The sequence below is a fragment of the Pleurodeles waltl genome, chromosome 11, assembly GCF_031143425.1.
Source record: "Pleurodeles waltl isolate 20211129_DDA chromosome 11, aPleWal1.hap1.20221129, whole genome shotgun sequence".
Lineage (NCBI taxonomy): Eukaryota > Metazoa > Chordata > Amphibia > Caudata > Salamandridae > Pleurodeles > Pleurodeles waltl.
Window position 1 is genome coordinate 319,638,939 of NC_090450.1, and position 27,837 is coordinate 319,666,775.

Genomic DNA, 27,837 nt, shown 5'->3' on the forward strand with positions numbered 1-27,837 from the left:
AGCTGAGACATTGCTAAACCGGATGAGACATTTGCTAAACCGATAAAGACTGAGTTATTGCCGAATTGAGACAAATGCTGCTAACCGATAAGTGACTGGCCTCTTGAAGAAGACTGTGTGAACATTGCGCTCGTTCAGCTTTGTAACTGAATTGCTAAATAGTTTCTTTATAGGTGCTTCTAGCTCTCATTCTATACAGATCATGACGCAAAACAGTAGAAAGAAATATTGTAAATATGTGTGTATAGGCTTGATAATTGCATGTGTACTAATAATAATGGCAATTGTACTCGGAATGCATGGCAAGGGTGAGAATGAGAAAATTGATGCTTCTACTTTTGCTCCTGTCACTGTCACTGAACTAACTGCATTGAAAAGACTAGAAATAGATGAGAGACTTTTGCATGATAAGAAAGAACTTTCATATAATGTTTTCTATCGCTTGCTAACAGAATATGTTGAGACTATGGATGCGAAGGATTGTTATGTGTGTACGCAAATACCGACCTCAGTAAAGGAAGGGGTGACTTATCACCACATGCCTCTTACATACGGGATTACATGTAGTATAGTAATGTCTAGATTTTATGGTCAAACTAACATACAGTATTTTTATTCAAATTATGATGTTACCTTTGCTTATGTTCCTATAATAGCGCAGCTAAGCCAGATTGCTAAAGATTGGGATGCTAAGATAATGAGGGAATTTTTCGAGCCAATGCAACCTTTTGAAACGTCTCACGCTCATAGGGAAAATCTTACCTGCTCGCTCTCTGCAGTAGAGATAAGCTTTTTTTAGATCGCACAGATGATAGAAGGGCACAAATGAATGTGAAATTAGAAAAGGAGCTACATAAGAGGACTTCAGTAGATAATTATGATTTTGCCGCAATAAAGACACAAGGGAAAATAGCTTTAGATGCTTGGCATGTAGGGAAATTTTGTATATATCGAGGTGAATCTTATTATGACAACATTTTTGTAGGAGCGAGTGAGTGTAAACATACGTTTATCTTTAAGGCCAAATGGACATTCATGATGAACGGACTTGACCCTGTCATTCCAGGTGTATATTACATTTGTGGGTATAATGCCTATTATCGTCTTCCAAAGGGATGGTGGGGGAGATGTTATTTGGGTATAGTGTTCCCAAAGGTTTATCAACTGGATGACCTATCGATGATTCAAAAGACATCTGGATCCCATCGTATCCAGAAAAGAGAGACCGCAGCTGCTGTGGTAGGAGATATATTTGGAGCCATGATTCCTTCATTGGGAGTTGTGTTAAATTCCATCAAAATACGAAAGTTGTCTACTATAGTGGATAACATGTTAACAAAGTTTTCAGGTGCTATAATCCTGATAGATGCTGAACTTGCAGCGGAAAGAGCTATGACTCTTCAAAATAGGCTTGCTTTAGACATTCTTTTAGCAAAGGATGGTGGCGTTTGCAAAATGCTTGGTGCACGACACTGTTGTACATATATTCCTGACAATAGTGTGAAGATTAAAACTATGCTTGCTAATCTAACAAAAGAGAGTGCAGATTTGAAGGAACTGAAAGAACCAGGAGTGTGGGAGAAGGTTGGAAAAGGACTTGCTTCAGTGGGACATTGGATTGGGGGAATTTGGAATGGGATATTACTGAAAATAATAGAAGGAATATTAATAGTAATAATTTGTGTATTTGGAATTTGGGGAATAAAAAGGGGAATAATAATGATTATGGAAAGAATTAAAAGAAGAAAAGAAGAGAAAATTATGAAAAGAATGGCAGAAGAATACAAAGCGCAAACTAGGGGAATCAAAAGGAAAAGAGAACTGACAGAATTTTAATGGAATAAAATTTGTGGGCATGATTTGTGTGATGACCAGTAGTCATCAGAGGAGGGATTGATGAAGCAGAAAATGAAGGTTTTGATTTATTAATGCGTAAACGTAGTGCTGCAATAATCATGTGTGACTTTAACCGAACTAATAAAGATTGTACGGGGACAAAATGTGCCCTCAGAGTAGTTTGTCAACATTTATAAGCGTGCTTTATATAACGTGGTGTATTAGAATTGCACTAATCCGACATAATCGTAAACGTGTGCTATGATTTGCTTGCTTGAAATGTTTTAGCTTAGCATAACTTTAGCGGAGGCTTTGGCCTAGTTGCCTGGTCTCACGGTTTAGATGCTCGTATTTTTCCAATGTGTTATTAAACGTGTATTTTTGCTTGAAGCTGTACTTTTCCACAGAAACCGTTCACATGCTTATCTTAAGGTTTCGTGCCAGCCTGGCATATTTTCTCTTTACTCCAAGGTCGATTTGCAGGTGCGGACAATGGAGGCTCTGAAAGTGAGCTAATTGGTATACAATGTTGCAACTTGCGTACCCATCTCCAAGGATAATGTATGCTTAAGTAAAAGCTTGAGAACTGTCGTTTTTGATTGGACAATTTGAAGCTAACCTATGAACCCTCCAATGGAGACCCTACTGGATTCGAACTGTTGTCTATAAAACCCAGGTGCACGAGAAGAAGGTAGCCATTATTGCCTTTTTGCAGCCATTACCCGCCATTTTGACTTCGTAGCTATTATGGCCCACTTTGCTGCGACGCCATTTTGAGAGACTTTGATGCTTTCTCTAATCGAGAGAAAGAGACTTTAAATGATTCTTACCCTAGAGACTTTAACTTTGATTTGATCCCTTTGCATGAAGTAGTAGTTTTACCTTGCCGCCGTGAGGCAATTGCCCCGTCCACCTCTGCCCCTTTGCCCCGTCCCATGCTGATCGAAACGGTACCCATGCTGACCGAAGAACGGTACCTGTGAGACGAAGACTTCCTTGATTGCTGATCGTAATTGGTAAATATGAAAGGAAATTGTACAATTGCATTGTGTTTCTTTTAGGTAACCAACTGCTGATTTTGATAAGGTCCCTAGTTAGGAGTTTTCTAAATTAATGTTGCTAAATTGTTTTTGCATGAAGTCCCACATGCCGATGCTAATTTGAGGTTAGACGAGGATTCCTTTTGTCGCACGATGCAATTTGAGACCTTGCTATGCTGACCAATGTATGCAATAAGTTCATTACAGATCATAGTATTAGTGATTTGCATTGCTATTATCGAATGCCTTGTGATTCAAATGCTGCATAGATTGCACCTGTTTCGCCGCTATGGACAGCTATTAATGTTCATTTACGTTTATCATTTGGTGTTGAGACACATTTATATTGTGCTAGCTTTGTTAATATAGGGAAATAAATTCACTAACTTTGCAATAAACTGGTGTGGTTATTCCTGGCTGAAAGGTCAGGGTTCGCCGAAATGTATTCTGGATTAATTGTTAAGTGTTATGTTGATCAAGGTATTGCTTATGTTCGTTATTGATTATTGATTTGATTAAGGTGACCGATTAAGAGTACGGAGAGTCCCACTTAGTCAAAAGATTAATCGGCCTAAAGAGCGTCCGAACACAAGTAAATTATTACTACGGACCGCTCTATCACACTCAACCTAAAGCTGATGAAACTCCTTGATCAGGGTGATAATAGTAACATTTTGGGGAACGTTGCTGGCCCAATATAGCGTAAGCACAAAGTAATTGCCATAAACGTGTGGGTCTTCGGTAGTTTCCTCTAACAGTCGGACAACTTTCTGTCTCAATATCACACATTCAAAGTTGCATTTATATGTGTGCATGTGTGTTTTGTTTAAGCCTGGGGGTGTCCAAACACAGTGAAATATATACCTAGAACCCCCTGCAATACAGTTAGAGATTGGAAAGCGACGAAGGGCTATTGGGGCAGAGCTAAGAATTGATATTGGATTAATGCAGTGTAGCCAGTGTCTCCTCCGCTTTGCTTGGTCTGGGTGTGCTGCTAGATGTCTGCGAATTGTTGGGTTAATTAGTAGTGCTTAAACATTGGTAAGTCTGCTGCTAAGTGGACCTTTGCTGCTAGGATGTGCCCTGGACAGAGCAGGACTGCTGTTGAAGTTACTAGGCTTTTGCTTTATCCACATCTGTTTAGGTTGTTCATAGGCCAAAAGCCCCTTGTCATGTGTGACACCTTCAGCCAGTCCAGGCTGTGTGCAACAAAACCTTGCTTTCTGGGACACTGAATTCAACTTCACCCAGTTTAAGTTTAGTCTTTCAAGCCCCAGAATAGAAAGCACTGGCTAATGAAGGGCAAGACCTGCCTGAGGGAGTGACACAAGCCGTGGGGCCATGTTGTGTTGATAACCTCTGGATGATTTACCATTTGATAGATGGTCATCATGAATTTCACACAATTATTTTGCTGCCTTCTCGTCACTATACGTTATACGGCAACTATGTCTGCATGTACAAAGCCTTTGAGTGTTGCGATTTCTATACTGAATGGGTTTGAGAAATAACTTCCGCATTGGCAGAAGCAGCAGCATACGATCCCATACTTACGAATATATATAGGGTGCACGGTCCTGACAAATGCATGGGATCCATAATTGTGTTAAATCGAGCTGAAATATGCCGGCCCTCTCAGAAAAATGAGTTTTGTGTATTTTTTTTTAACTTGTGGCAATCATACATACCTCTAAAAATAAATTATAATAGTATCATGTTTTTATTTAGAGGTGCGCACTTTTGTTGTTATGGGACTGCAAAGGACAAGTGTATTGATTACACAAATAATAATACCATGGACGTCTATTCACGGAAATGCCGGCGGTAGCAGAAGTGCAATTACATGCCCTTTGACTTCCACTTTCACTCACACACATACAGTGTAAACAAAAAAATTCACACACACAGGCCCATATTTATACTTTTTTTGACCACATTTGTGTCATTTTTTGATGCAAAAGTCGCACAAATTTACAAAATATAATAAAAAAATTCCTAGCTATTGTAACAGAAAGTTTAAATTCTATTAATGACACGGAGGCGGGGATTATGCCACACTTTCTTCACTTTATTTAAATAGCAGCCAAGGAATATACACAACAAAACTACCGATCCCAAGAACAGAAGGGATCAGGAATTAAAAAACGAAAGTGGCCAATAACGAGGGACAGCACCGCAACAACCAAACGGCAAACGAGAGTCCCAATGTTCGTCCGTCTTCAGTGTTAGCAAATGCTCTTTCGTAGCAAGAGAAGGCTGAGAAGGACGTTCAAACATCTTGTTTAACTGCGTCTGATCCTACGAGAATAGCAAAATAACGCATGTTAGAGGTGATTGAGTAGAAAAGACCAATGTCCTGAAAGAAAAACATGAGATTGTAGATAATGAAACAGGTACAAGATATGCAAACCATAATAAAACTGGAAAAAAAAATAGTATGATGTTACTTACTAACAACAGGTAAGGGAATGTGTGAAGAAAAGAAGTAAAATCGTGTGGGACAATCCTCACATCCGTGCCCTTAATGGAATTGAAACTTTCCATTACAATAGCTAGGAACTTTTTCATTCTATGTCAGGACCGGAGGCAAGGATTATGCTGGTTCAAAGTTTGTCCACTACGAGGTGACCCATCTCAAGAACTGGTTTAAAATAAAACCTTTTAAAAGTAGAGTCTGAAGACCAATCTGCAACATTCATGATTTCCTCTAGGCGAGCACCTAAAGTGAACTCTTTGTAGGCCACGGCTCCTCGAGTTAATGTGCTCCAAGCCTAGAGAGATCAATTCCGGCTTCCTCCATAACCCATCAAACCCAACGTGCAATGGTAGGAGAAGAGACAGCTTTATGAGGCTTCCTAAGGGCAATGAGAAGCTGACGTTCACCAGGAGGGCGAAGTTCCGAAAACATGTCTTCATATGCTTTGAGACATTGAACAACACAAAGCTTAGGAGAATCTGGGAAAGCAGGATAGGAAATCACTCTTGTATTAGATTTAGTTCTTCTACTTACCGTGAAAGTAACACCTAATGGAGAAAACGTTCTACCAGATATATCAAAAGCACGGACATCAGAAACCCTTCTACAGAAAATTAAACAGAGGAGCATCACCAGCTTCACTGAGAGCTCTTACCTGGATAAGTAATGGTTATGGCTCCAAGACAAAAATAGGTTCAAAACATGATCGACATCCCAAAGGGAAGAATAATGAGGTTCAGGAAGAAGAGAAAGCCTAATGCCCGGAAGCAGGCGACACACCAGAAGGTGTTCTTCTGATGGAGACCAGTTCAAAGGAGAATGTCCAGCCAAGATGGCGGATCTGAAAGTATTAATAGAGAAAAAGGCTAAGCTTTCTGAAGCCAGACTGGCTAGAAAATTTACTATATGTACTACATCAGCATCAACAGAATCGAGATTCCGTCGCAAACACCAGCGAGACCAGCAAGACCAAGCTGATTTGTATCGTTTGGAAGTGCTGGGAGCACAAGCCTTGAACAAGAGGTCCTGAGCTTGGCCCGAAAGGCCTGGGATTGACCATCGTCCCCTGAAAGACGCCACGCATTAGAGAGAGAGATCCCTGTAGAACTAATTGGTGAGGCATATGATCCGGATTGGTGAGGATCGAGGGAAACAGGGGGAGTTGGATTGGAAAATCCCAGGAAAGTTCCAGAAGAAGTGGAATCCAAACTTGAGATCTCCATATAGGAGTGATCAGGACTACATTGGCCTGCTGGTGACGAATTTGAGCGGAAGTGAGAGTGATCATCGCGAAAGGAGGAAAGGTTTAACCGTTCTCCTGAGTCCAATTCTGGAGAAAAGCGCCTGTAAGACTTGGATAGTTGATGGTCTAATCAGGAAGCAAAAAGATCTATGGAAACGGCCCCCATTGGTCGTTGAGGTTGGAAAACATATCGGGATGGAGTTTCCAGAGACTGGAGTCTCGTAAATGTCTGGATTGGAAATCCGCCATCTGATTGAAACAGCCTGGGAGATACTCTGTGACAGAGATCTGACGATCTAGGCAATAATGCCAGAAACTGGTTGCAAGGTCTGACAAAGCCTTGGAACGGGTCCCACCCAGATGATTGAGATAAAGGACGGCAGAAATATTGTCCATCCTGAGGAGGATACAAGACTGAATAGAATCCTTGGTCCAGCACTTGACTGCAAACGAGCCAGCTAAGAGCTCCCGACAATAGATGTGCAAATTCTGTTCTTCCGTGGACCGGAATTCACCAGTGGAAAAATCTCCACAACAAGCACCCCACTCTGATCTGCTGGCATCCGATTCTATGAGGAGATCTGGAGCTGAGCCAAAAATTGCTCTGCCATTCCAGGCCTCCATATGGGAGAGCCACCAATTAATTTCGTCCCAAGCTTCTTCCGAAAGAGAAATCATGTGAGCATAAGAATAACCTTTGCGAAGATGAGACGATTTGAGACACTAGAGGGCGCGATAATGGAGGGGGCCAGGAAAAATCACCTGGATGGAAAAAGAAAGCAGACCTATTAAACGGGCAATGTGACAAAGAGAAATCCGATGTCTGGCCAAGGAACGTCAAAGCTTGTGGCAAATTTTTGTAATCTTCCTATTTCTTTTTGTAATTCTTCTTTGAGAAGGGACTAGAAGAGATTTGGGGCCATATGTACCAACACATTTTCCCATTGACCCAGAATGGGTAAAACCCTTTGATACATCTGGCCCTTGGATTCGTTTACAATGAAACCTAATGTTACAAAAGATTGATAGTGATTTGCAAATGAAGAGTCAACTTCCGAGGACATTGTGCTAAAAGAAGAATGTCATCTAAGTAGACGATTAGATGAATACCCTGCTCTGAGATGTTCCACCACTGGTTTGAGAACCTTGGTGAAACACCAAGGGGCTGTGGAAAGACCAAACGGAAGCGTGGTGAATTCATAAGTTTGTTGATGCCAAATGAACTGCAGAAAACGCCTGTGAGGAGGAAAAATTGGAACAGTAAGGTAAGCAACTTTTAAATCTAAACAAGCTAATCGATCTAGGGGACATAGAACATCGCGAAGGAGGTGAATTCCTTCCATTTTGAAATGACAATATACAAGCCAAGCGTTGAAGTCGCGAAGGTTTATGACAGGCGTTAACCACTGTTTGCTTTGTCGACCAAGAAAATGTTGCTTATGAAGCCACGAGGATGAGGACACATTGGACAGATAGCTTCCTTTTCCAACATAGCTTGGAGCTCTAAGTCCACCAAAGAGAGGTCTTGAGAAGAAAATTGAATGGGTTGAGGCGGAGCAATTTGAATGGGACTCCCATGGAACTCTATGTGAAAACCTCTGACTGTTTGTACAACCCATGCATCTGCTGTGAGTGACTCCCAAGCCTGGATAAAATTCACCAGGTGGTCCCCTACTTTTAACAGAGAAGAAGGGAGAACTTTACCTGAATAAGCGGGAGTGGAGACACCTATGTTCCCTCTGTTCCTGAAACGCCATCCTCGGGTTAGGTAGAAATTGGCGAATCGGGTTTGATCTTGAGGTTGTCCTGACCAGGGCCCTTGTCCTCTGAAGGGGTTTTGAGAGTACAGGCAGCCGGACGAGTGGCCCCTGCGTCGACCGGCCCTGTAAAAAACACGAGAGGGAAAAACTTTTTTAATTGAAGACTGAGCCTTCTCTAGGGATGTGAAAGTGTTCATGAATTTCCCAAGTTATTTGATGAATGGCTTTCCAAAAAGACCACCCTCAGCCACGGGTCCTGCTTCAGAGTCTGCCAGGTCTCCTAACTTTGGGTCCACCTTAATTAAAAGAGAGCAGTGACGCTCAGTAGAAAGAACACAATTTGCGTTCCCCAGGAAAATCACAGCACGTTGTGCCCATCCAGAAAGGACTTCTGGGGAAATCACAGAGCCAGAAGCTTTTGTATCCTCAGCCATATCCAAGATCTTTGTTAAAGGCACAAGGATATCCAAAAGCGTGTCCTGACATGCCCGCCAGGACCTGGCAATACCTTTTTCTAGGGTCCTTGATACATAAGGTTGACATTCTGTGGTTTAGATCAGGAGTCTGAGCTACTTTTTTACACAGGGAAGGACGAGGACAATTGCGTAACTCTTTTTCCAATGGCTTACGAATGCGCCCTGCTATATATGTGGCAACCTTGTCAGACGGGGCCCAATCGGAAGACAGAGGATGGAGAATATTATCGGGATCAAGCATGTCTGAAGGCTGAGGGATAGGATCAGGAGAAACCTGAGAAGAAGGAAGCCAAGGTCTGAAAGGGCCGGGTTCTTCATCAGGATCAACATACTCATCAGAATACTGATCATAAGGGATTGATGAGGAAGAATCCATAATTGGGTTATTGTCATCAGAAATGAACGCCTGTTTGATTTGATCAAACAAATCTTGATTGACTCCTGTTGTGCGACGATGCTTGGCAGGAGTAGGGCACTCATGAATGTTTTGCAAAACAGGGGCTGAAGGGAGAGGTGAGGATGTAGAAATCTTAGCACACTCTCTTGAAATTTGTAGAGACAAACGTTTCTCTAAAGGAGCAATAGCCTCAGAAACTGCGCAGTAAACAGAAGCATCAACTGCATCAAAAAATTCCTCATCCTCGTTTAATTCCATTCTATTTACGGATAAATTAATCAAAAAATGCACTAAAACAAAAGAGGAGGCATTCAAACAAGACTGGGTCAGAATGAAATAAACACCAAAACTGTAGGTTTTTTGTTTTTTCTTGTGGGACATTACACCCCTGGTGCCAGAAATTCAACTGGGGATAAATTTGCCTGAGGAATGTCCGACAAATGAACAGTTTTAAAATACAGACCCTGAAAAAGAATGGCGTGAAAGGAATGAAATACAGACCCTGAAAATATGGGGCATCAGGAATGTAAGCGAGCAGGAATATTACAGACCCCAGAACATGGCGTAACTGCAGGCAAGAACACACACACTAAACCTATGTGCAATGACTCCCAACTGAGGCCCAGAGGAAATGGCCTAGGCTCGAGGAGTGCAGCTATGTTATGTTTTCTAGCGTAAGGGTGAGATTGAGTTCTTCTGCATAGCTGTACCAGGTTCACTGAAGGAAGTGAAGATTTCTGGAAGCTGGCTGAGATAAGCATTGAGGAAGAGGTGAAAAAGGATGGAACTTTGCGGGATGTCAGAGTCAGTGAAGAAAGGGGATTAAGAGCATAGTGGGAGGTCAATTATGTTTGTTGTTTTATAGATGTAAGAGATGATCCAATCAGAGATGGTTCCTAGAATACAAAAATATTCTAGCCTCAGTAGTAAGATGGGATAATCAATTGTATTACAGGAAGTTGATAGGTACTATTAGTAGTAGTATAAGCGTGCCAATTCCTTTACTGTATTCTGCAATTTTCAGGTAATCTAAGATGAAGATTACGGCAAAAGTCTTCTCACAGGTCTGAAATCAGATTGGTAATCATAATGGTAGGCTTTTTATTTCAAGATCTTAAGGATTTCTGTGAAGGCTATGCTCTCTATAATATTTGCAGAAAAATGAATCATTAGAGGTTGGTCATTATTTGGCTTAGTGTCTTGGGTCAAGGTTTAATTTTTCATAAGCTGTAAGAAGTTTTGAGATGATAGGCAAAGATGCCTGAAGTTCATGTCAGCATTGGATTGTCACACGACATTCTGCAGATTCAAATGGAGGCAATTTAAGTAGGGTATGTATAAAAATTACAATTTAGCACAATGCTGGTCCTAAAACATATTGGCCCAGATTTACAAACACTTTGTGTGGGTGTGTATTACTTATTAACACAAACCTGACGTGACATGTTGTGGTGGGATTTACAATCCAATACAAATCATCCGCTGCCTTGTGATACTTTGATTCAAGTGGGAGTTCCCTGGGTGGTGTGTGGGCATTCGGATGGAACCACTTGTGGGTTTTGATGCAAATCCTCTTCCATAAAGAACTGTAGACAAGGTTGTGCACCAAATCGTGTGCCTCCCTGAGGTAGCTGTAACTCGGAGAAATGGTTTTATTTTTTCACATTTTTCCATCTTTGCATGTGTGCTGCATTCTACAGCACACTTGTAAAGTGGAAAATGTCCTAAAGCATAGTTTTTGTACTGTAAAGGATTCATTCCAGTACAAAAACGATGTTTCACACACTACAAACACTCTTGCACTATAATTCAGGGGGTTCTGTATTGGCTCATGACAGCCAAACATGTTCCAGCTCAGGGAGAGAACAGAGAAGCGCCACATCGCAGTAGAGATGATGCTGCTCTCATCCATTCACGCAACACAATGCATCACCTTTATTTGATTTGCTGTGCTGCATGAATTGTACATAGATCTTGACCTGTGTTTTTAGCAGACAATGTATGTATGGCATTCTCATTCCACCCAGTATGTATTTCAGTTTGGCGTCTTCACTGTATTAAGTGAAAAAGCACTTTTGTTATTATTTCTACTACCTCTTGTCTACAGTTGCATATGTTTATATAATATGCAAATATCAGAGGTGTGACTCTTATAAACTGAGGAAGACTCCAGTTTGAGACAGGCTTTGATATCTGGATAAGAAGATACCAGACATGTTTGTGCTGCGAGATCATATTAATGGCAGATGCACAGAGTCTCAAAATATTTCACAGAGCAGAATTTAACATACAGTTACATAAGAACCTGCTGTAACACTTCATAGTGAGTCCCCAGAAACCCAGAAGAGGAAATAATTCTTCTGCCATATGCCATCCCAGAACTGACCTCAGACCCTCTTTTCCCCCTACAGCTGTGGTCTTCATCAGTGAGCAGCACATTCAAGATATTGCTCTCACAGTCTCTAGCATGTGCTCAATATGCACAGTATGCTGACCTCTGGGTTAGCCTCGCTCCACCCGCACAGCTCCACCTGTTGCTGCTACAGCCTTTCACCTTCTGAGACTGCTGCATTCTGCCTTTTCTGTGCCCCTTTTCTGCCTTTTTGATCTGTTGCCTTTACTCTGTTATTTTATACTCTTTTTGCCTCTTGTTCCTCCTTTCTCTATTTTCCCCGCGTCTCCCCTGCCACACCTGCGGGCCCGCCCACCTCTCAGTGCCGTGTTTCCAACCCCCCTGCCTCCCAGCTGAGCAAGCTCTCCCCTATTCCTCCCCTTCTTAATGGCAGCCACTGCACGATTAGTAGAACGACTTCACTGACCTCTGGTCAGCATTAGCCTCGCTCCTTCAGGACAGCTCCACGTGTTACTGCTGCAGCCTTTCCCCTTCTGAGCCTGCCTGGCTCATTGTGCTGGAGGCCCTCCTTCAACCACAGGCTCCTGCCTGGACCTCATCCCTGGTGGCCTAGTGGTTGCCTTCCGTCCCTCTCTCAGCTGCATTCTGTCTTTTCTGTGCCATTTGTCAGCCTTTTTTCTCTGTTGTCTTTCTTCTGTTCTTTTATCCTCTTTTTGCCTCCTTTTGCCTCTTTTACCTCCTTTCACCATTTTCCCCATGTCTCTCCTGACGCTGTTGCCCCTGTGCCCCCCCGGCCAGCACTGTGTTTCCCACCCTCCCACCTCCCAGCTGAGTGGTCCCTCCTTTCTCCAATCCCTTTTTAATGGTGGCTTCTGTGTCCAGCGCTACAGAGCCTGGTCCCCACTCCACCTGCAGATACAACGCCAGGACCCTTACGCCCTCAACACTGGAGACTCAGCCATCTGTCACAGCACCTCACCCAGGAACACCGAAGGTCTGTTCTCCTGCCACAACTGCACTTTCACTTGCCCCTGCACCCTAAATCCCTCTCTGCTGGGCCCCTGGGACATCTCAGGTGTATACTACTCGACACTCGCTCCCTCATCACACATGCAATAGAAGTTTGGGACCTCTTTGACTCCATCGCCTTCAGAGAGACCCAGAACACCACCTCCTCAGCTCGGGACATCACCACCGCCATCCCTGACGGCTTCAAGATCATATATCAAGACCACGTCAACCGGACTGGAGGAGGTGTTGCAATCGTGCACAAAAAATCACGCCTCCCAACCAGCATCGATATCCAGACCCCCATTGCCAACACCTTCACTTTCAGATCCAGACTAATCTAAACACCACCTTCCACGGAATGCTCATTTACAGACCCCCCCAAATGCAGCCTTCAGTGAAGCACTGGCGGAATTCATCACCCCCATGCCCTCACCTAATGGACTACAAACTCCTTGGCAATCATAAACTTTCACCTCAACATCCAAAGAGGACCCAAACACGGCCACTCTCATGGATTACCTCACCACACTCAGATTTAGGCAACTGGTAAACCTCCCCACGGACTCAGCAATTCACACCTATGACCCTGTCTTCTCTGCCAGGAACTACATCTTCTTCTCAAACACCTCCGAACTCCACTGGACTGACCACCACTGCGTCCATTTCTCCTTCACCAAGACGGTCAAACTGCACCAAGCCCACCACCCCCTGTGCATGAACTGGACCAAGAACACAGAAGCCCAACTCACCACCACACTCCACCACTCCTCACCACCAGACACCGTGGACGCCGAAACCTCAGCCCACATCCTCTGGATCACCAACTGTGCCAACACCCTAGCCCCCCTAAGAAAACCCGCTGGCAATCACCACCACAGGAGACATAGCAGGTTCACCCCCAACCTCCAGGAATCCTAGAGCACATGCAGACGACTCAAGAGAAAGTGGAGAAGCAGTAAGAGTGCTACAGATCACAGGGCCTTCAAAGATGCCATCACATCCCACCACCAGCTCATCAGATCAACCAGGAAATCTGCCATTCTGGAGAAGCTCAACACCAACGTGCAGAACAGCAAGGAACTTTTCACCATAGTCAAGGAATTCACCAATCCCAACATGGATACCACGGACATTCCTCCCTCCCAAGATCTCTGCAACAGCCTTGCCTTCTTCTCCCACCAGAAAATCCAGAACATCTATGAAGGATTTGCAAGCAGAGGATCACTCCCCACCCACCAACACCGCGGACACTTATCACCAACTGGTCTTGGAGCACTGGCCCCTCTCACCCTGGAGGACACCTTCAAGCTTATAAATACGACTCACTCTGAGGCACCCTCTGACCCATGCCCCACCCCATCTGTTATCGAGCCAACGCCATCATCACTCCCGAACTATGCTGCACCATGGAAACATGTGGCGATAAAGCCCCTCGTGAAGAAACCTTCTGCAGACCCTATGGAGCTGAAAAACTACAGACCTATATCACTCCTTCCTTTTCCTGCCCAGGTCATTGAAAAAGTGATCAATGCCCAGCTCAACAAGTTTATCGAAGCAGACCACATTCTTGACCCCTCCCAATCTGGATTCTGGAGCAACCACAGCACTAAAACCGCACTCCTGGCAGCCACAGATGACATCCCCACCCTAATGGGCTATGGCAAGACAGCTGCCCCTATCCTCCTCAACCTCTCTGCTGCCTTCAACACCGTCTCCCACACCACCCTGTACACCAGACTACATGATGCCGGCATCCGCGGCAATGCCCTTAAATGGATCCGCTCCTTCCTCAACGGCTGAACCCAGAGAGTCACCTCGAAGCTAACGGAATCCAGTTGCAGAGTTCCCCAGGGTTCCTCCCTGAGCCCCCCCCCTCTTTAACATTCACATCGCCCTGCTCGCCGGGATTGTCAGACACCAAGGGCTCAAAATCATCTCATACGCTGACAACACACAGCTCATTCTCTCCCTCACCAACAAACCATCAACTGCTAAAAAGAACTTTCACAACAGAATGAAGACTATTGCGGACTGACAAGACAGAGATCCTCATCCTGGGGTACTCTTCTTCCGTCTGCGACGACTCCTGGTGCCCCGTTGCCTCAAAACTGCCCCAACTCCGACCGACCACGCTCGCAACCTCAGCATCATCCTTGACGCATCACTGTCCATGGCCCGCCAAGTCAACACCATCTCCTCTTCATACTTCCACACCCTTTGCCTGCTCCTGAAGATCTTCAAGTAGATCCCCTTTGACACAATGAGAACAGTCACCCAGATACTCATCAGCAGCAAGCTTGACTACAGCAATGCACTCTATGACGGAATCAACAAAAAACTCCAAGCAACACTCCAGAGAATTCAGAACGTCACGGCCATACCGATCCTGGACATCCCCTGGCACAGCCACATCTACACCCACCTGAGAGACCTACATTGGCTCCCCATCAACAAACTCATCACTTTCAAACTCCCGACCCATGCATATAAGACCCTTCACAATGTCGGACCTGCATACCTCAATCACCACCTTTCCTTTTATACCCCCTCCAGGCAACTCCACTCAGCGCAATTGCAAATCACTACCATCCCCAGCATCCGGAAGAACACAGCTGGAGGAAGATCCTTCTCCTACCTTGCAGTGCAAACCTGGAACACAATGCCTCTCCACCCCAGGCAGTCCCCATCTGTGGCTCATTTTAGGAAGGACCTCAAGACATCGCTCTTCGACTGACCCTCGTCCCCTGCTAGCACCTTGAGACCCCATGGGTGATAAGTTGTGCTATATAAATGTCACTGATTGATTGACTGATTAATTGATGTAGAGTACAGAAGCCTCAGATAGTGTATATTATGTAGGTCTCAGATATATGCTAAATATAGAAACTTCTGATGTAAGCATCAGAAATGTGCACAATACAGAGGCCTCATTTATATTAATGGTATGGATGTCTGTGAGAAATAAACAGTATGGGAGCTTCTTAAACAGGCACTGCGTAAGAGGGCTGGTGTATGCGTGGCATGACGTAATCAGATACAGTCATAGCATTTAAGCCTAAAATAAATTCACAAAATGGAGGCCTCTTGAATATGGCTGGTAATGAATCCACTAATTTATGATAATAAAAAGTTGAGCCATGAGGGTCATGGTGGTGGTCGGACCGCCGCGGTCGTGGCAGTCTGACCACCACATTATGACCGTGGAGGAGCCACCACGGTCCACCCACCGACACCACCAGGCTGCCGCCAGCCTGCAGCCTGGCGGTCCCGGCAGTTGTAATCCTCCAAGGGCAGCGCTGCCCTGTGGATTACGAGTCCTCATCCGCCAGCCTGTCCGTGGCAGTTAACACCACCATGGAAAGGCTGGCGGAATGGGGCACTAGGGAGGCTTCTGAGGGCCGCTGCACTCCCCATATACTTGCATGGCAGTGCAGGGGCCCCCATGCACAGCCCATTCGTGCATTCTACTGCCCGGATTACAGTCAGTGGAATGCGCAACAGGTGCTGCTGCACCCGCTGCACTGTCACATTGCAGCCGGCTCCATTAGGAGCCGGCTGCAATGTTAAGGCCCTGTTCCACGCTGAGCCGGTGGGCGGAAAAAGTGTTTCCGCCCACCGGCCCAGCGGGGAACTCAATATAGGGGCAGCAGTGTTCAGGCCACCCGTGTGGCCTAATGGCAGTAATAATGAGGGCCTTAATTTGAGGCTTGCACTTCAAACCTGCATTAGAGGTCTCCATATAGTTAAAATATCAGAGGACTAATGTATTAACTGTACACTTATGAGAGGACTGCATACTGTGTATAAGCCAGAGGCCAGGCATACTTTGAATATATCAGAGATCGTCTGTATACACTCTGCGTTTAACGAGAGGCCCCGTACAATGTGCGTATTCCTGAGGGTGTACATCTATTTGAGGTATTCATGTACATGCTCCTTGCATATGTGACTGTGTAGACTGTATATATTGTAGGGGACTGATAGAAATATTTCTTGGGACCTACCAGGTGAAAAGCTGTCAGCTTAATACAAAGCAATTCACGTGGATTGTGTTGGCAGGCCAAGTGAGAAAGACAATGGAGAACTATGTTTATCCCTTGTCTTACAAAGAGGTGAGAGATAACTTAAGAAGAAATTGAAGTATATATTCATGTTAGGTATTTGATACAGCCTAGATATGCTCCACGAAGAAGGCATTAAAGAATATATTTTCAGTCAGCAGGACTACTCAAAAATAAGATGCCCTGCATAGAAGAGTTCTGTGTTTGGTGCAAACGTGGGAGCAGATTAAAGAAGTCACGATTTTGTGTTAGAGAGATACGTAGACAAAGCGGGGCAGTGTAAAGTACACTATGCCATGTGCAGCTCTTATTTTCACATTTTATATTGCCTACTTTCGTGTATTTACAATAGAAGAAACAGGAGATATATTGAATACCCCATAATCACACAAATTCTCGGCATGCACCAAATGAAGAAAACTCCCAAAACTACATTACCTGTGGCTTTAAAACACATTATGTTCATTCCTGACAATGTGCATTTAGAGGCACCGGTTAAGCCTATGGCCTGGATTACATGTGGCTCTTTGGGAGATACAATATTTATTGCATCTGATTAAATCCAATACTTTGGGGTTCCTTATTTATCACTTGCTATAAGTATTGTGTATTGCAATATAAGTCCGTCAGAACTGGGCATAAAATTGGAATGTTGGTGTATTTTGCGCAAGACTCTGAACCTATGAGCATTTTCCAGGCAATTTGCCCCGGTAAATATCAGCAAGTTTGACTTGCCGATTTTCACCTGGAAAAAAATCACGTGGGACTTTATCACACCCAACAAATATTGAGTGCTGTAAATCGAGCGCAGCTATTTATTCTGATACTGGCAAAAAAATGGCTGTACAAAGGTCACAATTTCCCAACCAGTTGAAATCAGGGCATGTAAGTGGTCATGCACCAGCTCCAGAGTAAGAAAAGTACAGATTCCCAAAACCATCACACTTCCAGATCTGTACAGAGACCAAAAAGAAGCAATGGCAAACGCCCCACGCCCTCAGAAAAAGTCATTCTTTTTATAGCACTGAAACACTAGAAGAGCATCCAAGTGCTCTATCATGACATGTTCTGTGACCCAATAGTATTTGTTATTTGGGGATGAAGAACGATCTTGGGCCTGAGAGCTCCAAGCTACACACCGACGGCTGATGATGAATTAAACTGAAGTACTTAAAAATAGTAATTTGTTAAAGATAATCCAAGAACTGTATTAGTTCTTCCCTATTATACAGAGTCGTCTGGTAAATTAGCCATTTAGACACATGAGATGTCATGTTATTTTATATCAAACAGAGTAGTTTACCAAGTCCCGGGTTTTGTCTTTGCGTAATAGCTTCGATATAGGTTTTTCAATTATAAAACAGTTTTAAGACTAGTTATAACAATTTTGGGAATCCTTAAACAATTTTTTGTCATATTAATTGTCAGCACATTGCAAGGACTTTATGTTTTGTCAATCCCAGCGTATCAGGGACACATCAAAAGTAATAAAGGAACGCATTCTTTACTAGATAGAACCCATAAGTCCAAAAGTACAAATAATGCGTTCGTGGAAAAACACAGGCATTACAGCCATCTGTACGAATACCTTCTTGGAAAATACTGGTCGCAAATTGTGACCAGTATTTTTGTGACCTGTTAAGATTTTTAAGAACCGACTAGTGTATTAATAGATCAGCTGTTAATAATCCAGAACGTACTGGGTCACAATGCGACCAACCTCATGAATATTAATGGATAAGTCACAAATTGTGAGTCCGTGTGATTGGTGGCCTTCATAGGGATAGTTTCCCCCTGGGGCAGCAGACCACCATAGCCATTATTGTTTTTCAATAAAATAAACGATCTTTTAAATACAGCCTGACTTTTCTTAAAGTTAACTTAGTTTTTGTTTAGGATTTAACAGTTGACCACTGTCAAGTCTTCAACAAACTTTTTTTATGTTTACAAAGAGGAAGGGGTCTGAAGATGACCCCTTCACATTTTTTAATGCATTACTTTTTCCTTTGAGCTGTGTTAAAATATCAATGTTTTGGGACCGGATTTTGGTCACAAAACATTGATATATTAGATACAGATTCGGGGGTTTGGAAGGGATGTCTACCATAGGCCTCTTCCAGTTACTGAATCGGTATCCATTCGTCATCTTATTTTACGAGTTGGAGAAATGTTCTGACTCCTAAATAGGGATTAGTGTATTAGAAAAATAATTTTAACGGTCGCAAAACGCCGAATTGGAGTGTTTGTGACTATATACATCTGACCCTAGACTATTTGCATCAGACACGGTTCAATCTCGGATCTCTGGCAGAGGGAGACTGCTTCGTTGGGAAATCAAAGCCTATAAAACGTTAATAGTGCTGGGAGAGTCCTCCAGTCACATGTAGACGTCAGCCTGCAGTAGGGTGGTAGCAGTCTCCAATCGGGGGAAACTGTATTATTTGATATTTCTCCCCGGGGTTTGGGGAGGAGGCTGCCTCAGTGGTGTCAGCAAAGGCTGACGCATTCCTCTCCTCTGGCGTCTTGCCTGGGCTGCCTGCCTTGGATTCCTCGCATATAAACAGTAAACAATTTCCCCTTCTCCTGGCATACCTAAAATACTTGCGGCTATTTCTTTCTCGACTCAGAATTCGAAAAAGCTAAACTATTTCGTGTGGTTTATGAGTCAACTTTTTATGTTCCTAGTTCCTTTTTTGATTCCCAAGACCTCTGTGACCTTGGAAGAGGAAAAGCAGCTAAGCAATATCCTGGCCCCGATAGTGCGATTGCACAATAAGCAAAGCGTTGCATCAGTTGTGTAACTAGAGGCTGTGACTGCAAATCTCTAGTGTGCTGGGAAATTATCCTTTAGCTGGCAGTGTGTGCAAGAACAGCTAAAACAAGCAAAAATGCAGGTGGTGCTCTAAGCTGCTGTCTCACCGCGCCATATGGACATGCGGGTCTTGTGAGTGTGCGTTTGTGTTTATACAGTGGGACATGAAACCACTTCCACAAAGGGCAGCAGATAAAAGGTTGAAATGACTTGTAAAACCATTTTTAACAATCTTTTGGAAACGACCTTTTAAGGACCTGTGTTTCATCAGGCGCTTGTATTTTTTCTCGTCTCTGCTCTTCTAGGCAGGACGTTTTAAACGTCTGTTGGGGGCGGAAACAGTGAGAGTAGATTCTCTTAACCTGATCACGTATTCTACTGCCAAACATTGCACAATAAGTGGTTGTACTCAAAATGTACCGAACTCAGAATAACTGACACAGAAAAGGTTGCAACATCATCCTTCTATTATAACTATGTACAGGTTAACTATCAAAGACCCAATGCAGCAGTCTCGCCTTTATCCAGGTTATTTTCTATTGGAAGGGGGGTGATCTCTTTCAGTAGCCACTTTTCTACCCAGTGAGTACAGAACACTAACCGGAATCCTTGCGAGGTACCATAGGGGCAATCAGAGTGCTTCATATACAACAGGTATTGGCAAAGCCAATAGGTCTCACCCATGCTGTGCAGCATGGTTGAAAATAATTTTATAAACCGCGAAATGACGCATTCAGCGTTGGGAGCACCACTGCGCTTTTTTTTTTTTTTAGTTTGAAACGTGCTGTACTGCAGCTGTACTGCTGTACAACATGGCCAAAATCACAATGATAAAGCCAAACAGCTCACCTATGGGAAAGCTTTCTGGCTTGGTCAATGTGTTTTTTAGTGGCCGAAGGGGTGGGGTGGTGTAGGGTAGGAAGGAGCTGGGTGGGATGGAGCAAGCACAACGGGTGGGAGTGAGGTGGGTAGGGGTGGGTGTCACAGTGTAAGCATCAATGCGGAGGGTGACTGGGAACCAACAAGAACAGCAGTGCGAGCAACAAGAGGTAAGCAATGAAGGGGTAAGCAATGACAAGGGAGTGGTGGGGGAAATAACAATTGAGCAAGCTTCAATGCACATGCGGCGTAGTGAGAGAAGTGATGGGGAAGAAAGAATGGGCAAGCAGAGGGGGAGGGGTGATGGGGGAAGAAAGACTGGGCAAGCGATGACATATTAGGGTCAACGGGCGAACAAGCAACAACAATGGCGATGGGGAAGAAGAAAAAAGTACCTCAATCCCAGCATAAGCAGTGGAAAAACACAAATTAAAAAAAATGATCAATACTTGGTGCATGCTCTACGCAAGGGAGAAACAAATGAAGAGAATGTGAAATTGGCACGTGCTTGCCAATCCTGAGCCATCAAATAAGAGTTACAATGAAGACAATGAATGTTAAGGAATGAGCTGGCTCCAAGTCCCCTTTAAGTTAACATTAAATGTTTCTTAAGTGCCATCGCATGCAGTCCCTCAGGCAAAACATAAAACATGGTAATAATCAAAAAAGCTACAATGGAAGAAAAAGAGCTTTGATACTTTTGATTCAAATAGACAAACAATGTAAAACATGTGCCATATTTATTTGGGATGTTATGTAACAGAGACTTTGCCTTCAATATGGCGCTATATCAACAGTTGTCCTTCCAGTCACCATGATTTCTTCTAGGCATTGCCTTCCTCAACCTGATTAATATGGCTGTACAATAGCCCCAGCACAACTGTACTGTGCTCTACAGGAATAATCCCCAAAGCAACTGTATTCAAGACCACAACAGAGAAATCAAGGCAGGACTGAAGAGAGACAGCACCCCCATAACCCACCTACACATACCAGAGATAAGGGCGCCCCGCAGCACACACTGAAGATGAAGAGGCAACGAGGATCTCAGTGGTGTCTGCACTCCCGGCAAAATAGGGGAATAGCTTTAGCACAAACCATTTGTGGGTGGGAGGCATTGGACAAACAGGGGCTACTGGCTTGTTAAGGTTGTTTACAAGTCCTTTCCTGGGCTCCATCCTTCCATGGGTCTGTCAAGTGGGCTAAGTACAACTCTTTCTCCACTTAATGATGTGGGTAGTAAGGGCAAGAAGCCACAGGTTTCTTATGGTGTATGGGTGAGAGGGGGCGCTCTCAACTCAACTGCCAACCAACAGACAGTAACACTATCCAGGCTAATGCTTGTCTTTAATGAGAAAAGAAAATACTTTGATTAAACTGCAGAACGGAATACTACACAATTAATGGACAAGATATTGAGGGTCATAATGACCCTAGTGGTGAGTGGTAATGTGGCGGCAGTGCCTCCAACAGGCTGGTGGTACATACAGCCACATTATGAGAATGAGGGGTTGGCTGCAGCCAACCTGCCTCTTCTCCACTCAGACCGCCATGGCAGTAGCAGCCGCCGGGCCAGAGATGTCAATCTTCAGTCTGGCGGCCGCTCTAGTGACACCGGCGGCATTTTGAGCCAGCCTACTACCATGGTTTTTGTGGCATTAGTAACGCCACTAAAACCATAGTGGTAGGCCTTACCGGTGACAGGGAATTCCTTCTCTGACACTGTTAGGCAGCTCACCCACCCCCCAACACTGCCCAGATAGCCCCCCACCCCCTTTCCATCCACACTCCCCCCTTCCGATCCTCTCACTCCCCCATACAGGCACACCCCCAGACATGCACCACACATACACCCACTCAATCACACTGGCATACACGCATTCATACACGCATACATCCAGACATGCTCGCATACATTCGTACACACATTCACACTGACATGCAGACACACACTCACATTACCATTCTTACATGCATTCACACAAATGCATACACCTGCACAAACAACACTACACACACAGATGCATGCACGTGCACACTCACACATTCATGCACACAACCACACACACAACACCCCCCATCCCCCTCCCCTGTTGGAAGCCCAACTTACCTTCTTCCAGGTGGTCTTCCGGCACCTGTATCACAGGTCATGATATGGCTGGTGACGTTCTACTGGCGTTGCTTTGCTGGTGGTAGCAGTGCCACCTTACCACCATCCACCACTATGATCACTGCCGGATTTCTGCCCTACTTGTGGTGGAAGTCTGGCAGTGGTCATAGTATGGCGGACAGATGGTAGTCGCGGTAACAGTCTTTTGGCGGCCGTCACCACAGTGATAGACATTTTTACTGCCAATGACATAATGGGGGCCATAGTGTTGAAACCTAGCTTGCAGTAGGTAGTGAGGTCCTTCACCCTGCTTCTCAGTAGTATCACTAAGGTTTAGACCCTGTATCTATAGTCCCCAGAACACTACATGTTTTAGACAAGATTAAGCGCAGATGCAAATAGCTTAATTTCTGTTTATGGTGAATTGCATAGCTACAGTTCAATGTCTCATTACCCCTTCTTGCAAAAAATGTCATAGTGAGTGCAACAGACCTGTCTGTACACATTCAGTCATCAGTCTTTTGCACAGTCTAGGCCCTACTCTTTTATCTGCTGGCTCCTGTTTCAGCTTGGGCAGTGCTGGAGGGTCAGGCCAGCTCTCACCCTCATGGCAGTGGCTCTCCTCATGTGTATGCCATGCTCCTGGCCTCACTTGGGACAATTGTTGCAGAGGTAATAGGTAGGGCAGGCCTGCACATCAAAGTCTGACCTTTCCAGCTGCAGTCCTCTTGTTCACCTACAGTGGTGGAGGTTACATCCGCCAGGCAATTTCCTTGTGATGGTGTCCACTGGCAGTTGTGGAACTGAAGATAAATTAGGTCTTGTTGTTCAGTAGTGACGCAAACCTTTCTGGCTGCATCAGCAGCACCAGTTTCTCAGCATACAGCAATCTGCTGGGTGACACAAGTATTTGTTCAGGTACAGTCTTATATGGATACTTGAACAGAGTGATTGGGGAGTGCCTTGTAACACAAGTCCCTCCTGGCTTCACACTTTGAGAAAGTCAACTTTTTCTAGGTACACTTCATGTTTGGAACATGCTGGGCTTCTCCTCATTGACAGGATCCACCTTTGGCCAGACACAATCCTTCACTCACTCTCAGTAAGTAGACAGGCATCCAGGCAATTCAGTTAGGCCTCACCTACTCCAGCTGTAGCAGAAAGACCAGAAGGTGGTGTCCCCCAACTCTGCAAGACTGGCTGTCTGGAAAACACTAGCCCTGGTTGCACAACATCTCTTCAAAAACTCAGAAGAACATTCCCATCTTTGGTCAAGAAAAACTTGGCATGGAACAAAGAATGGTCACTTGCGTCCCACGTTTGTGCACATTTTCCAGGCAGGAGACATGGATCTGCTGTCTAAGGCTTCTGAACTGGTTTGTGTAATTTCTATTTAAATTTTCATTTTCAAGCTGCTCCTCAGACTCAGCCTTTGTGCAAAGAGGTGGCTCTAACAGCAGGTAGCAACTGGGCTCGTTCTAAGTAGGAGTACTGAACCCATTGCACAATAAAGTGTGAGATATCTGTACCTGGACTTAGAAACATCATCACCTGAACAATAGCAACTACAGTCCCAATTCCCATTTCTACCAAATTACATTACTCAGGAAGAGTACCATATTTCTATGGGTATCTTTGGTCAAGGGGCCATGGAAGCAGTTGGTAATTCCATGATGGCCAACACAGCCGGTCGAGTGAGTCTCCAAATAGCGTTCTTGTTGTGGGGCTGATCACGCCCCCTGATCGCAGGCAGCCTGTTTATCAGGAGCATACCACACTGGGAGTAGGGCATGCGGAGGAGAAGGTGGAAGCAACATCGCATGAGAAAGAAGACTAAACAGAACTGCGGGATAGGGTAATTGGAAGGGAGAAGCTGACACCCCGATTGAAGCCGTGCAGAGCAGTGACATCAATGTGGTGACACAAAAGACAATGGATGGCTGGAGGAGGGGCAGAACTGTTGAGGACAAGACGAACCACCTGAATCAACTAAGTGAAAGCCAGAGAGACCAGAGAGGTAGGAGAGCAGAGTTGGTGCATCCCTGGAGAAAGGCGATACAGGCCAGACTGCGGTGGCTCCATCCAGGATCTGTGGCTCCAGGTAAGTGATGGGCAGGTGGTCTGGCATTGTGTGGTGGTGGGCACTAACCAAGAGGTATTCGGTGGGCTTAGGAGGGGTACACTGGTGGCGTTATTGCCCCAACAAAGACACCTGAGGACCGAGTGTATTGAAAAAAAAACTCACACCTAAAAGTGTGAGTCCAAGGGATTATCGGAAATTATATTATGTTGGGTAATTTTTCTGTGTTGGGGTGTTATCTGTCACGTGGTATCAGTGATGAGGCAAGGAAGATAAAACGTGCCAGAAGATTTAAGGCCTGTATATTTTGTTTCCACTCTGGGCTAAGAGAAGGGTGGACCTGGCAGATACCATAAAGGCTCCCATTGAGAACATACCGACCAGCTACTGTGAAGAGAAAACTTTACGTTGTTTCATTACAACATTCAGTAGCTAAAGAAAACAATAAAACTAGTAATAACCCATGCTGTTACAGCATCCCTTTCACCATCCTCCTCACTTCAGTGTCAGGGTCTCCACACTCCAGCAAAAAGGAATGCAGGCAATACAAGTTCAATGAGTGGGGAAGCTAATCATATTCTCCATCTGGTGTCATGCTAGACTATGGGCATTCAAAATGGATCCCACTTGCCCCGATGTTCAAACTCAGACACCTACAGTTTTGCCACTATACATCTGCAAAACAAGCACCACACACATACTTACACACACACACACAACATGCAAATGGGAGTTCGGCACAAGGTTGTGCTTTTCACATAAAGGTGGAATTCTACCAAAGAGGCATCAGCAGACTACCGCTGTCTTACACTGAGAAAAAGATGTGGTGACACAATTGATTCCCAAAACATGTTACGCTGTCTCAGTGGCTTTAATTGAGGATCCTAGAGCCTGAATAGTAGTCTGCTGCCTACTATGAAGGCACAGGTAGTACACCCATCCAGGTCTCAAGAAAAAGTCCTTGACCTCACTATAGGAGGCGCAGGCCGAGGCCTCTGCTCACACACTAGGTTAACATGATGCCAGGGACAAAATAAGTTAGAATACCAGTTCCACATGCAGGTGAACTCTCAGGACAGTGGAGCACACCTGTTTACCATTCAGGGGACATTCTTGTCCCAAAAGACTGAAGCCCACGGAGTTTCTCTTGAACAGGGAAAATAATAGAGCACTCAAGTCTGACTACATGTGGCAACCACCCTGCTCCCTGTCTTTCAGCTCTGGTCCAGCATGTTGAGGCATATGGACGTTGAAATAAGAATTAGAACTTGTTTTTGCATCACATAGAATGCACAGGTTTATACCAACGCTTCTTTGATAAACTCTCCTTTTAGAGATCTCATGGTGCAGGAATACACTGGAGTAAAGTTTGATGGATTTGGAGAAATATGTAAGCTTTTTTATAGAAAATGAATTATAGGTTTGGCTCCCACTTTCCTTCCAAAAGATCTGCTGCCTTCATCTGGATTGATCAGATATCTACTGTTGTCCCTTTAATGTGTACATTGCTTACAAAAGTTACCACTTTGCATTTACGGGGATTTAAGTTCCTTCCCATTTTGAACAAAATCCTTCTAGTTAAATTGTACATGAATGCAGATGAATGATCCTCTACTGGATGATTAACACATCATTTCACTTATATCATATGGGGTTCGATTGAGCAGCTCTGGACTCATAGGTCAAAGCAATCCATTGCACTATTTTGGATAAAAGTTGGAAAAGAAGCCATAGGATTTAGTAGCATTTAAGGATTAGGATTTAATATCTTTAGGAGGCCGCCCGCCAAAGTTCCGCCGTCAGAATACCGCTGCGCGGTCAAAAGACCGCTGCGGTAATTCTGAGTTTCCCGCTGGGCTGGCGGGCGACCGCCAGAAGGCCGCCCGCCAGCCCAGCGGGAAACCCCCTTCCATGAGGATGCCGGCTCCGAATGGAGCCGGCGGAGTGGAAGGGGTGCGACGGGTGCAGTTGCACCCGTCGCGATTTTCAGTGTCTGCTTGGCAGACACTGAAAATCTTGGTGGGGCCCTGTTAGGGGGCCCCTGCAGTGCCCATGCCATTGGCATGGGCACTGCAGGGGCCCCCAGGGGCCCCACGACACCCGTTACCGCCAACCAGGTTCTGGCGGTCAAAACCGCCAGACCCAGGCTGGCGGTAAGGGGTCAGCGCCGCCATGGCGGATTCCCTGGGCCAGGGGAAAACCGGCGGGAAACCGCCGGTTCCCCTTTTCTGACCGCGGCATTATAGCCCAGGAAGCACCGCCAGCCTGTTGGCGGTGCTTCCGCCGCCCTCCGCCATGGCGGTCATGGACCGCCAGGGTCAGAATGACCCCCTAAGTACTGTAGACATTGCACATAAAGAGTGCATGCCAAATGCTCTCTTCATATATGGTGGATATATTTGGGCCCAGCTAATTATCGAGTAAATGGATTGCAACAAAGGCTGGATACAAGTTACTGAAAGCACCTGTCCTTACCTCTCTACAGGACCTATTGGAGAGCGCATTCTTTGCCTTTCCAATCTGACCCTGATGCGGATCCTTAAAACATTTGTATGGTTCTCCTTGATAAAATGAGGGCCGTGGAGATACACCCAAATTGCCCAAATTGTCCTCAAACCGGTCAACTCTTGCAACTCGCGTGGCTCTCCCTGGACCTTGTTTTGCAGGGGGGAACTACAGGAACTGAATGGATTGTCCATTGACCAGACAGTTCATGGACTGGATGATCCACTACCGTTCACCTTTCTTTCTTCCGTGACTGGCAGAAGCGACTGACAAAATATTTCAGATTTGCATTGCTATTCAGATCCACATGCTGCCAGGTCCTTAAATGTGCCTTGTATTTAAATCTTTCAATTGTATATCGACTTAATCCACATGCAGCAGAGTTAAACCAAGTAATTCTTCATGGATGTGATCATCAACACTTTCTGATGTTTCGTCTGAAAGAAAGTGCACCAGTGACCTGTTTCAGATTTGCCTCAAGACAGTGTTCACCCGCATGATGATGGAATATTTTCAATCCTTTGTACATTTCAAAGGGGAAAGACCACCTCTTAGCTGCATTGCTGCCTCAGTCTGTTACTAAAATGAATGAGAATGTTTTAACCCTCCCTGTCATGCCTGTGCAGGTCAGGCATTCCGCTCTTCTATGTGAGAACATACTTTTCTTCTGAAAGAGGTGTGATTGGAATGTTCGGTATTACAGCACAGACAAGTAGAATGCTGTAAAAAAATAATGCTTACCTAGCAACTGTTATTTCTATACATTAATAGCACATCTTTTAAAGTATGAGGTACTGC

General features: G+C 44.7%; 1 long non-coding RNA gene across 1 annotated transcript in view; it reads right to left on the bottom strand.

The window, feature by feature from the left end:
• Positions 1-4,923: 4,923 nt before the first annotated feature.
• The window catches only part of LOC138265666 (uncharacterized), an 84,125-nt gene continuing 61,211 nt past the window's right edge, over positions 4,924-27,837 (bottom strand). Inside the window, exon 4 of the long non-coding RNA XR_011199400.1 lies at positions 4,924-5,174. This is a non-coding gene — a long non-coding RNA (uncharacterized lncRNA). The remainder of the gene's footprint in view (positions 5,175-27,837) is intronic.